This window comes from Molothrus aeneus, chromosome 15 (genome assembly GCF_037042795.1).
Source record: "Molothrus aeneus isolate 106 chromosome 15, BPBGC_Maene_1.0, whole genome shotgun sequence".
Lineage (NCBI taxonomy): Eukaryota > Metazoa > Chordata > Aves > Passeriformes > Icteridae > Molothrus > Molothrus aeneus.
In genome coordinates, this window is record NC_089660.1 from 972925 (window position 1) to 986454 (window position 13530).

General features: G+C 49.2%; 1 protein-coding gene across 1 annotated transcript in view; it reads left to right on the plus strand.

The window, feature by feature from the left end:
* The window catches only part of NR3C1 (nuclear receptor subfamily 3 group C member 1), a 62554-nt gene that overhangs the window by 24445 nt on the left and 24579 nt on the right, over positions 1 to 13530 (plus strand). The gene's annotated exons all lie outside the window — the stretch shown is intronic.

The window sequence follows — 13530 nt, forward strand, 5'->3', positions numbered from 1 at the left end:
GTTCTCCTGGAATCAGTGGGATGGCTCCACAGCACCAAGAGCTCCTGTTCTCCTGGAATCAGTGGGATGGCTCCACAGCACCAAGAACTCCTTCTCCCCAGAAGGGGCAGCTCAGCAGATCCATCTGACACCCGCTGGTCCTGCTGGCTGCCCTGCACCTGCAGCCACCAGCCTGTGCCAGGTGAACCCCTGTCCAAAGAGGGCTTTATCTGCAGGTCCAAGCAGAGCCCTCTCCTCACAAAGAGTTAAGTGTGCAGCCAGAGCTGGGTTTGTTCCCGTTGCAGACGTGTTTGCCAGCCTGACCTTTGTTTAATGTTTCTCAGACAGAGCATGCAAGCGACATGACAGCAGTTAGGGAGGGATTTTAGCCTGGAAATACAATGAGGCTTTGGGCTTACATGTATTTATTGCACCTTGCAAATACTCCTGGATTAGCTGCCCCTTCTGGGGGCTGGTGGGAGCCTGTGCTGGGAGCCAGGCTGGTCCCAGCTCTGCTCTCAGAGCCCTGGCTGTGCTGACGTGTCCAGAGCCCCACGTGCTGCTGCGCCCTGAGCCACTGCTAAAAACAAGGAAAGATTAACCCCTCTGCTGTTTCCTAAAGGTGGTTTGTTTCAGGGTTAATTCCTCTGAAAGCCCAGGAATCTCAGAGAAGCTTTCCAAAGGTACAAAAGCTGTTTTTCTGAGGGAGCCTCATCCCCACTGGAGTTGGCTGAGCCATTGGATCAGTGTCTCTCAAAGATGCAGTAGCAGTTGAAGTTATTGTACTGTTAAAGCAATACAGAAATGCTTGCTGGAACCAGGATGTTGTGTTTTAGATAAAAGCACCTCCATGTGCTTTTCATTTGAAAACTTAAGGCTTTGTGAATGTCAGCATCCCCTGTTATTTGGAGTTAAAAGCTTGTTTGGTGTGTGTGTGATTGCACCTGTATGGGGTCTGCACCCTGGGAGTTTCAATGCTGCTTTGGTTTGTTTCTCTGGTGCTTGCTGCTGAAAAAGCTGATTATAAACCTGAGACTCAGGTAAATGAAGTTGTACCCAAGTGAGGTCTTCTCAGTAATGTCTGATTGAAATAGATCTTTTTTTTTTTCCTTTGCTTTATGTTAATATTTTTTAAAGGTGGGACTGTTGGATTGGCTGATCATCTGATGGGTTGAAAGGATTGGCTGATGAACTTTCATTTTTTCCTACCCTATCCTGCGTCTAGCTTTGTCAGATTTTTGTCTCTGATACGTTCTGTTCAGGTGCCCATAGCTTTGAAACCTTTCCTAGCTGCAGCTCAAAAAGCATTTTTTTATATTTTTATATTGTTTGATTTCATCAATAATATGGGAAACTGATTGCCATACCCATTCTCTCACCTCCTGTGTAATTATGCTTATGTAAGGATATAAGGACTTAGGGACTAATACATAGTCTTAAAACTGAATTAAGCACCTGTTTTCTTCAGGTACTGAGTAGAGTGAGCTCACCTCCCAAACCCAGCATGCAGTGAGTTCTGCCTTTCCCACATTTCAGTAGTAAACACCCAGTAATTTTCCCATGAGGAATACTACAGCTCTCCTACTGGAACAGTCTTCAGATGGCTTCAAAACCTGTTGCAGCTGTGAATGCAATATGCACTCCATTGAGTAAATCTTGAGTAATGACCATAGTTAAAATGTTGATCTGAGCTGTTGTGACATCTTCTAAATCAGGAAAAGAAAAGAGTTTCCCATCAGGAAAGCTTTTAATACTTTTCAGAAGGAATGTTGGGATTGCTGCAGTAAGTTCAGCCCTGGGGACGCAGGAGGAGCTCTCGGAGGAGAGGGATGGTGGGGAGGGCTCGGGGTCTGTCTGTCCCTGTCATGGTGGCTGTGGGAGAGAGGTAAACAGCCCATTAATGAAGTTTACAGATGGAGTTTAATTGGGAGGGGCTCCCAGTGCTGCTCAGGAAGAGAAAATACACAAAGAGGCAGAGACGAACAATGTGGCCAGGAAACAGCGCGAGGTTCAGCGAGGAAGGAATAGAGCTTCCTTCAGCTGGCAGGGAGGGGAGAGGACAGAGGAAAGTGCATAAAAAATACCAGGAGCCCCGAGAGGGACAGAAGGCGAGAGCTAAAAGTATCATGGGGGAAAAAAGCACACCACAAAGGAGCCCAAAGCCCCAAGGTGAGAATCGCCTGCAAAGGCGGGGTGTGGGCAACAGGAGGGATGTGGTGAAACATCTTTATAGTCTTGTGTGACATGGTTGCCAAGTGGAAATAAAAGCAGGTAATAACCTACTGTGTGTGCATGTTATAGCAGAAATTGTATCTGTAATTGCTTAACAGTGTTGACAAAAGTAATTACAGCCCTCTCCTGGCTAATTCAATAAGGTTGACTTAAAATGCCTTGGAAATGACATACAATATACACGTCATACAGGTCTGGGGTGCTACTCCTTGCTTGGCCTTCTGAGAATATTACACAAGTTTCTGTGGCTGATTTCGTGTCAATAAACAAACTTAGGACGTGCTTTTCTTCCTGTTCGTGCAGGGAAGAGTGGTTTCGTATTTGTTCTTTGCATCCCCTGTGTCAGGGGCCAGTTAAAATGAAGTGGAATTGTGTTCTGAAGGGCGGTAAAAGTGATTGTAAGAGTTTGGGAAATGCTTTTTAAACAGATTCACTCAGTTTTAAGCTCTGTTATGTAGACACACAGATCTGAATATGAAAGATAAAATGCACCAAGAACTAAATGTGAAACAGGAAGAAAAGCTTTTTGTAGGGTTTGGGGGGAGACCTCAGCCTCTCCCTCAGGGCCCTGTGCTCATCCGTCAGCGACTCTCTGATTTTTAAGTCACCAGGGATTTTGAATTTGCTCCGTGTCTTTCCTGTAAGAATTCCTGTTCCCTCTGTAAGATGGTACAAAGGAATCTCTTCCCTTTAAAGTGGCGTTGGTGCTCATGACTAAACAGGGAGCACAATCCACACGAGCTGGCGCTGCACCGCAGGCCCGTGGCGCTGACAGCAGCTTGCAGTCGTCATCCTTGTGACTAAGATCTCAAAATCATCACCAGTATTTTTGTCTTCCAGCAAAGTACCCAGGATATGATGTTTTTATTGGGGTTTGTTTGTTTTTCATGCTCTTGGAAGCCGTCACAAAAGCTGATTCCATCCTGGCAGGTTTATTGTAGCAAAGCCCAGTCTCCCTTCCCGCTGCTCTTCTCATTAAAGCCAGCTCAGGCTCCCCCTTGGCTCTTTCTTTAGCTGATGATGAAAATAAGTGGCTGTAACAATGAATTTCCCTCCCTCTCAGGGGATCCAAACATACTGAATACATACCTGGAATGAGAGTGGAAACACAGTGAGTTTAGTAAACAGTTTGAAAACAACAGGCATGAACCTTCAGTACAGATTCCTGTTGGTAAATGCAGATTATTTGTGTAATGACTTCATTTCATGCCACATCCATGTGGAAACAAACCACCACAGTTTATGGGCCTCTCTTCTGCCAAACAGAAGGGTGTCTTCAGTACTGAAGCAGTAACTTCTGGGGGTTAAATCTTTTCATTGTCGGTTGTAGGTTGAGTACTGGCTAAAGCAAATGACCAGTGTGCCCATTGCCCATCCAAAATTTCAGGAATATTCTACTGTTAAAAATACAGTTCTCAGTCACCAGTTGATTTATTTGGGGGGAAAAGGTTTGCTTTCCTTCCTACATATATTGGGAATATAACAGGCACGTTTTAAACCACAAGGTGGATTTTGATTCTTCAGTAGTTTCTGCTAATAGCAAACGTCATTTGAGAGTATTTTTCTTGCTTACATGCCTTGTTTAAACTCTGTTTTGGCTGCTTTCTTTTTGGTCCATTGGTGTTTTTTGAGCTTCTGGACTCCTGTTCAAAGTTTAAAGAACAATAACCAGTCAAATGTAAAATAATGTCAATTGAACCAACTGATGACTCAACAGTCAACCAAGTCATCCTGGCCCTGCACCAAATGGACCGAGGCCAAAACCTAAAGTTGGCACCGTCCCCATCCCTGTTCTCCATAGATCTGCACTGAAGCAGAGCCCAGAGTGCAACAGGCTGGTTAATATTCCATAATGAAGTGCTGCACGTGTGAGTGTGTGCCTCCCATTGAGGGAGCCCGTGCTGGGCAGGACCTGGGTCTGCAGGGCTCCCTCCAGAGGGACGGGGGAACAAATGGGGAAATGGGGAAATGGGGTTTGTGCTCCGGGGAATTCAGCAGCCTCGCCTGCTTCAGTATCACCTCTCCTCTGAACAGAGCTTCCTGGAAGGGCTGGAGAAGGAATGGAGGAAAAATAATTCATTTCTGCTTCTCTTGCCCTCTCTTCATCTTTCCCTTCTCCTCTTCTTCTTCCTGCTCAGAGTTAAGGTGTCATTTCTGCTCTGTTATTTGTGTTTGAGTTACATTACTTTTAGTTTCTTTTTTTATATTTCTACTGATATTTGTTGTTGTAAAGCAGGAATTAGCTCTGCAGTGCAGCTAAAAGCATGAGCTGGTGAATAAGTTTGTGTGTCCACATTGATACAGCTTCAGTCCAGACCACTGTTCCACTGGCAGCAGGAGAGTCTTGATTTTGTTGTGTTTTTTCAGAATAGAAGAAATAAACTTCCTAATTGCAGCTCTAAATTTATTTATGTCTTGATGGTTATTTGACTGTGGAAGGACTCTACTGCAGCTTTGAGGCTTTTGGAGAAGAGAAGGTTCCAAGGGACCTTGAAACCCCTTCCAGTGCAGAAAGAGGCTCCAAGAGAGCTGGAGAGGGACTTTGGACAAGGGGGAATGGCTTCCCACTGCCAGGGAGCAGGGCTAGATGGGATACTGAGGGTGGGCAGGCCCTGGCACAGGTACCCAGAGCAGCTGGGGCTGCCCTGGATCCCTGGCAGTGCCCAAGGCCGGGCTGGAAGGGCTTGGAGCAGCCTGGGACAGTGGAAGGTGTCCCTGCCATGGCAGGGGATCTTTAAGATCCTTTCCAATCCAGACCATTCTGGGATTCTATGATTCTACTGCAGTTTAATCTTTTACTGCCTTTCTTTCTGTATCATTAATATTTTTCCATGTATGTTAGAATCAGCTTTCCAGATGTGTCTCTCCTTTCCTAGCAGCATCGTTTTGGCAACCTGCACACAGTCCTGTGATTGACACGAGCACTGGACACGGCTCATGCTGAGGTCATTAATGGAACAAATCCTGTTTAATATTTTAAGTTGAGTTCCTCTGGTACAACATTAATGTGTGCTGGAATAAGGGGTCAGATCCGATCTATGCTGACTGTGGAGGAAGAGCCAAAATGCTGGGGCTGCTCTGAGCTCATGAATCTCTTGTGATCACCACAGAATGTCTCAGTGCAGTTCTGCTGCTGTTGAATTCCAAGTGCTGGCCCATGGAACTGGTGTGTGAAAGGGTCAGTGTTCAGACAATACATTTTTGGGCAGTTAGTTTGGCTCTTGGTTAGTTTGCAAGGTTCAGAAAACTAAAAACCTGCTTCCAAGAAAGGTAAAGCAGGTCTGAGGCTGCTGAGATCTGAAACAGAACCCCAGAGTCCACAGGAGTTGGAAAAGACTTTTAATGTTATCTAGTCCAAGCTGTGCCTGACACCCACCCTGTCCCCAGCCCAGAGCCCCCAGTGCCACCTCCAGCCCTTCCTTGGACACCTCCGGGGATGGGCACCCCAACCCTCCCTGGGCAGTTCCAATGCCTGAGCCCCCTTTCCATGGGGAAATTCCTGCAGTGCCCACCCTGAGCCCCCTTTCCATGGGGAAATTCCTGCTGTGCCCACCCTGAGCCCCCTTTCCATGGGGAAATTCCTGCTGTGCCCACCCTGAGCCTGCCTGGCCCAGCCTGAGGCCGTTCCCTCTCCTCCTGTTCCCTGGGAGCAGATGCCAAATCCCACCTGGCTGTCCCCTCCTGTCAAGAGCTGTGCAGAGCCACAAGGGCCCCCCTGAGCCTTCTTTTAACCAGGCTGAGACATTTCTTGGGATGCACTGAAAATTAAAAAAAACAAACTCTAATTCTACTCAGACTTTTGCATTTTATTGTAAAGTGCATTATTTTGCAGCTGTCCTGGTCCTGGCTCACCTCAGTCTGTGAGCACAGAACATGTCCCTGTGCCTGCAGGTTTGAGATGATCCACAGGCTGTAAATATAGGTAGATCAACTTGCTCTTTTGTCATCCAGCAGAGCTTAAACAATTGGTATGGCCCAGGATGATTTGATTCCATATTTTTATGCAAAGTCTGTATTTGAGTACAGAGGTACTGGCTTCTGTCTGGGTCTCTTTCTTTGCTGCCTCTTTATTTAGAGAAGGAAGGGTGAACAATGAAATTTTAAAAGCAGCACAAAGCTTTGGAAAAGTATGCCTAAATTGATTCATATAGAAATGAATTCTACCCTTGAAGGTAAGACTTTTTGGCCGCTTTACTGGAGCACTGTAATAAATATAAAAGTTTAGAACATATAATTTAATTATCATATTCTGGCCATAAATGCTTTAGGTCTGTAGTACATTTGAAATCCCAAGAGCTCTGGCTGAGGTTGCAGCTGCAACATCAATTACCATTTATCCATTCCAAGAAAGCTCTGCCTGTGCCCTTGAAGCCTTTACGTTCTGGAGAGGCTCCAGCGGGAGCGCGGCCGCTGCTCCGGCGTCACTCGCGGTGATGCCAAGATGGCAGCGGGCGCCATTTCACAGCGGGGCCAGGGCTGGCCTCGGGCTGGGGCCTGTGGAGCTGCCAGCCCCTCCTGGTGCTCCAGAGAGCTGCCGTGCCCTGGGCAGTGTGGGTACCCTGGAGCTGCCAGCCCCTCCTGGTGCTCCAGAGAGCTGCCGTGCCCTGGGCAGTGTGGGTACCCTGGAGCTGCCAGCCCCTCCTGGTGCTCCCAGGGAGCTGCAGTGCCCTGGGCAGAGCGGGTGTTCCTCAGGGATGGGGATGGCTGTGGTGCAGGCTGGAGCTGGAGCTGGAGCTGCAGTGCCCTGGGCAGGGTGGGTGCCCTGGGCAGGGTGGGTGCTCCTCAGGGATTGGGGATGGCCGTGGTGCAGGCTGGAGCTGGAGCTGCAGTGCCCTGGGCAGAGTGGGTGCTCCTCAGGGACTGGGGATGGCTGGGTGCAGGCTGGAGCTGGAGCTGGAGCTGCAGTGCCCTGGGCAGGGCGGGTGCCCTGGGCAGGGTGGGTGCTCCTCAGGGGTTGGGGATGGCTGGGTGCAGGCTGGAGCTGCAGTGCCCTGGGCAGGGTGGGTGCCCTGGGCAGGGTGGGTGCTCCTCAGGGATGGGGATGGCCGTGGTGCAGGCTGGACGCGCCGCTGGCCCTGAGGAGCCCTGGCTGCCAGGGCAGCTTTGCTCTCCATGTGTTGTGTTGGCAGATTCCTGCCCTGCTTCCATGCTGTTGGCATTTGCCAGCACTATTTGTCTGCCTGTACAAGCCCTCAAATCCTGCAGCCAGCTCTAGTTGTGTGTGAAGGCGTGGTAAAAGTTGTGTTCTGGGATAGGGGATGATCCTGAGACTTTGCTGCTTGAGGAATCTCTCGTATTTTAAATTTTTCTGTTATAACCGTGGCATCCCCTAGCAGCATGTACTGTGGCAGGGTCAGGAGGAGGGACAGCCCCTCTGCCTGTGCACCAGGAGCTGCTGTGCCATGAGTTTCTGGCTCTGGCAGTGAAGGAAATTCAGCCGTGGCCTTCCGCAGTGCCACATCCCTCCTCTGCCATTATCTTGGCCGTGTCACAGATGTGCTGCACAAAGCGAGACCGTTAGTTCAGCATCTGATTTCCTGGCTTATCAGGGGTTTTTTAATACAGTGTTTATCTGGGTGTGCGATAAAGGAAACCGTGTTAATCATCCTGGTTCTCAGAGCAGCTGGAAACCAGAAATGCTGAGGGCTTTTTTGTACAGGCTTTGGTTAAATACTCCGGAGTGGATTTTTCATTTGTTGTGGCATCATTGAGGACATGCTTGTCGTCAAGACCTGCACTCCTACCAAAACCATCCAGATCTCCATTTTAAACAGAAAATAGGAAAGAGAGCTGAAGAGTGGGTGGGTCTGTAAGGAAGTTACGTGGAGGGAGGATTTGTGGCTCTGTGAGCAGTCAGCACCCCAGGACACCTTGGCTTGGGGTCTGTCCCCATGGCAGTCTGTGCCTCTGCAGTGGCTCTGTGCCCCCTCTGTGGCACCCGGCCAGCCAGGGCTGGCTCTGTGTCTGCAGAGCTCAGGCAGCCTGGGAGGAAAACCTGGGTTCTTACCAATTTTCAGCCTCTTCAGAATGAAGTGAAAACATTTCAAGAGACAGAAGAGGCCAATGGTTCAGGTTCTCAGCAAAATGCCTTTCTGGAATTATTTCCAACTGGCAAACACACTTCTGTTTTAATAGTCATGACAGGTCTAGTGTCAACAGCATTGGATTGAAATTTCTTCCTGCTTGAACTCAAAACTACTTCCCTGCCTAGGAGGATATAAAAATAATTAATAGTTTCTCTAGTTAATGAAGAAATAAATAAACAATTCAAAAAATGTAATCAGGCAGTGTCCACAGCCTAGTGTTTACATTGTTCTCATTGCTGGAAGATAAGGAGGAGGCCCAGATGGCAATGACATTGAAAATGGTTTCTTTACTCTTAGTTTGGTGATACCACTTACACCAGTGAGTAACTTGCTTTAAGGAATCCATTCCCAGTGGTTGGTTCCGTTGAGCTGCAGAGCCAGCATGTGTGGTGGGCCATGTTTTGGTGTCTGGGGGTGTGAGGAGTGACCCCTGTTTGGACAGAATGTGGTCCAGGCTGACCATCCCTTGCACACACTGGTGAAGAGGGGTGCAGGCTGTAGGCTGGAAATGGTCGGTAATTTTGGCTCCTCAGAGTTCCACTTGCCGTTGTCTCACTAGAGTTGTCTTTTATAGGGTGAGAGAATCGTGCAATGGTTTGGGTTGGGAGGGACCTTGAGGATCAACACGTCCCACCCCTGTGTGTCCCTGTCTGTGTGTCCCTGTCTGTGTGTCGCTGTCCATGTGTCCCTGTGTGTCGCGTGTGTCCCTGTCCGTGTGTCCCTGTGTGTCGCTGTCCATGTGTCCCTGTGTGTCGCTGTCCATGTGTCCCTGTGTGTCCCTGTCCGTGTGTCCCTGTGTGTCCCTGTCTGTGTGTCCCTGTGTGTCGCTGTCCATGTGTCCCTGTGTGTCCCTGTCCGTGTGTCCCTGTGTGTCGCTGTCCATGTGTCCCTGTCCGTGTGTCCCTGTCCGTGTGTCCCTGTGTGTCCCTGTCCGTGTGTCCCTGTCCGTGTGTCCCTGTGTGTCGCTGTCCATGTGTCCCTGTCCGTGTGTCCCTGTCCGTGTGTCCCTGTGTGTCGCTGTCCATGTGTCCCTGTGTGTCACTGTCCGTGTGTCCCTGTCCGTGTGTCCCTGTGTGTCGCTGTCCGTGTGTCCCTGTGTGTCGCTGTCCATGTGTCCCTGTGTGTCCCTGTCCGTGTGTCCCTGTCCGTGTGTCCCTGTGTGTCCCTGTCCGTGTGTCCCTGTGTGTCGCTGTCCGTGTGTCCCTGTCCGTGTGTCCCTGTGTGTCGCTGTCCATGTGTCCCTGTGTGTCGCTGTCCGTGTGTCCCTGTGTGTCGCTGTCCGTGTGTCCCTGTCCGTGTGTCCCTGTGTGTCGCTGTCCGTGTGTCCCTGTGTGTCGCTGTCCATGTGTCCCTGTGTGTCCCTGTCCGTGTGTCCCTGTCCGTGTGTCCCTGTGTGTCGCTGTCCGTGTGTCCGTGTGTGTCGCTGTCCATGTGTCCCTGTGTGTCCCTGTCCGTGTGTCCCTGTGTGTCGCTGTCCGTGTGTCCCTGTGTGTCGCTGTCCATGTGTCCCTGTGTGTCCCTGTCCGTGTGTCCCTGTGTGTCCCTGTCCGTGTGTCCCTGTGTGTCGCTGTCCGTGTGTCCCTGTGTGTCGCTGTCCATGTGTCCCTGTGTGTCCCTGTCCGTGTGTCCCTGTCCGTGTGTCCCTGTGTGTCGCTGTCCATGTGTCCCTGTGTGTCACTGTCCATGTGTCCCTGTGTGTCACTGTCCGTGTGTCCCTGTCCGTGTGTCCCTGTGTGTCCCTGTCCGTGTGTCCCTGTGTGTCGCTGTCCGTGTGTCCCTGTCCGTGTGTCCCTGTGTGTCGCTGTCCATGTGTCCCTGTGTGTCGCTGTCCGTGTGTCCCTGTGTGTCGCTGTCCGTGTGTCCCGCTGCCCAGGCTGTGTCTGTCCATCCCCTGGACAGGAGCCCTCCCCAGCCGTTGCCACGCCCGCCTGCTGCAGGTGACCCTTGAGCCGGGGTTGAAGTCCCTGGTGAATGATTAACCCTGGAATGGCTTTAATTAAACACCTTGATTTCTGCACAGCTCGTTACCGGGGCGCCATCTTCGTTAAGCCTTTCCATTTTCCCCCTTCATCAAACTTGCCCATTTCACCCCCTTAATTAAGGTTTCCCATTTTGACCCCCACACTTTCTGTTGACTGGAAATGATAAACACATCTATACAAATAAATAGAATCAGATTGTGTATGAATAGCTTCTGAAAAATACATGGGAATGTACTAAGTTTAGTACCCCATACCAATACCTTGCCTCCCAAAATGAAATTTAATCAAAGTTTTTACAGATTTGGAAGGCTGAAAATTGGGAGATTTTTTTCCTCTCTCATCTGTGCTGCTTGATTTTTTCTTTTATCTAGATAGGACTCATAGTTTATTAGGGTTTGTTGAGTTGAAAGTAGTTTCTGTAAATACTGAAAGGTGTTCCATTATTATATTACCTCAGAGTGTAATTTCCCTGCCTTACCTCTTCCTTAGGAAGTGGTCATTTGCCTTTTGCTGTGTATCACTGTGTAGGTGAGAGATGTACACTGCGTGTGGCTCGTGCAGGAGCCCTGCAGCCCCTCCTGGTGCTGCTCCACAAGCGGGGCTGGCTGGCAGCTCTCCACACAGTCAGTGAATATTGCGCTTATCTGATACAGCCAGGCTGGGGAGATATGCCTGCAGCCCGGATTGGATTGCTGGCTACTGCTGTATTAATCAATGTAATCATTTATTTTTAGTTTTAGATGTCATATCATCTGTTTTCTTTCTCATATTACATTTTCTGTGGTGCTGGTACAGAAAATGAGCCCTGTTTAAAAATTAAAGGTGACTGAAAAGTTTCAGTGGAATATGTTTGGCACTGTCATGGTTTCCCTGACAGCTAATGAATGTTTCCTTAAAAATGCTTTTGTCAGAAATTCGAGAGATATAAAGAGTTTTATTTTTGTATCTAAATTAGCAGTCTTCAAAACTATACATAGAAAGATGTTTCCATCTTTTTAATAATTTTAATGAAGCGAAGTTCTCAAGTGCTATATTTCTTATTTAAACTCATAGCTTCTAGCCCGTACTTCAGTGTTTAATCTGAAATATTTATTATTAGAAAAGGAGCTATTGGGCCTAAAGTTTTAGAGAAAATAAGGCATCTTAGAGTAGCCAGATAGTGACTGCTCCTTGTAGAAGGGGTATTGCTTAGTTTTGAGGTAAGTGTTGGGGTTTTTATTTGGGTTTTTTTTTTGTATATGGTGGTCTAAAAGTAGAGAAACAATTTCTTCTTCCAAACGTGTCAGTGAGCTGGGGAGAGAAGAAAAAAAAATGAAAGAAGAAAGTAATACGTGCATCACATGAAAGGAAGCAAAGCTTTGAGGTCAAAATTACTTGTCTGATGATCAGACAGGAAAGCTGTGAGAGAGCAAAGAACCAAGGGTGGCTCTCAAGCCTGAGGTTCTCCTCTGGTCTCTGGGCTCCTTCTGAGATCTCCACGGAGCAGCAGGGCTGGCCAGAGGCAGCAGAGCAGGAGCAGAGGTGGATCCTCAGCTGCCTTGCCAGGAGGTGTGAGCTCCTGCAGCCAGGAGCTGCAGTTCTGTGCTCAGAGGGGACGGGGCAGTGCCCCTCCATCCCTCCAGAGCTGCTCCTGGAGCTCTGTGCCCCTGAGGAGGGCAGGCCTGCTGAGCCTGTCACTAAAGATGTGTGTTCCTAGGCACATGGAGTTGGTGGGACTGGCTTGGGTTTCATTCTGCCACGGCTCCAGTGCTGCGGGGTGCGTTGTGCAACCAGAGGGGTTTATCAGAGCTCTTTAAAAGAAGGGTAGTTAATTGGAAGAGCCAGGAAAGCCATGCCATGGGTGATGAGCAGGGGTGCAGTCCCTCAGTGAGCCCTCTCCAGCTGACAGACACGTTGTGGGGGCTGGCAGCCTCGTGGCAGAGCCACGGAGGAGAAGTGTTGAGCATTCCAGAGATGCTTCTGAGCGCAGAGCAGCGATGTGACAGATTCGAGTTCTTTTCCAAGTTCTGGAAAGAAGCATGCTTCCCTTTGGGAAAAGAGGGGCCTTTTTCTTCCCTTTTTCCTCAAGTTTGACTCATTCTCCTCCATTCCTGCTGCCAGCCTTTCCTGCTGAGGGCTCTGCACCGCTCTTGTTCTGGTCTTACTCTGCTCTCCTCTTCCCACTTCTCTTGCAGCACGCTGAAGCTGTTGCTGTGTTCCTGTCTGGTGTTTTCTCTTCTGCTCAGCCTCTCTGCTCTGAGACACAGCTCAGCTTCTCCCCACCTCAGACTCTGCTTTTAGGGGGTTTGCACATCCCTTAGGTCTTTGCCTGCCAGTGCTGTCTCATTTTTTCCCCCTAATGCAAGTAATTTTCACTTCTCTCTGCCTTCTGGTTCCATTTTTGTCAAAGTGAGAACTTCATTGACACATTTATTGTGGTTTGACTTTGATCCCTCTGTGTTTGAGTGGGAGGATCCTGCTCCTTGTCTTTTGATTGCCTCAGTCCCTGTAGGAAAGGACAAGCACAATGGCAAAGTCCTTTGGACACTGGATGGACCATTTCTCAGGTGCTCCCTGGGGATGGGACATATGGACCTGTGCAAAAGCAGAGCTCTCAGGTGTTGGAATGTCTTAATTTGGGATGGAATTTTAAGGTTTGCGTGAGCGTGTTGGAGCTGTGGTTTTTTTTAAATGTGTGACCAAATCTGGTCAGACTTCCTTGAGGAGGGGAAAAGGAATTTTCCATGCAAAAGCCATCCCACATACAAATGCTAAACCCACATCAGGGAACGTGGATGGTCTGGAGAGTTTCCAAGGCGAGGCACCAAAACCTTAAATAAAAGTGTCATTTTTCTAGCTTCATCTGGAGAGTGGCTGGAACCCTGGTGAACAGGATTTTCTGTGAAAATCAGTTTCAAGTGAAGCAGGCAATACAGAAATCATGTTTTAGCCATCTCAAACTTAGCTGGGAATCACAGAATAGCTGGGGTTGGAAGGGACCTCTGGAGATCATCCAGCCCAACCTCCTGCCCAGGCAGGGTCACCTGGAGCAGGGGACACAGGAGCGTGTCCAGGTGGGTTTGGGATGTGTCCAGAGAGCGACACTCCCTGAGCTCCTGGGCAGCTGTTCCAGTACCTGCCACCCTCCTTGGAAGGGAGTTCTTCCTCACGTGGAGGTGGATGAACTCAACCTGTGGGCCTTTGCAGGGCTGTGGGGCAGCGCCTGGCTGGTCTGTAGGATCAGGGTTGGTCTGTAAGAGTGCATGCAGCTC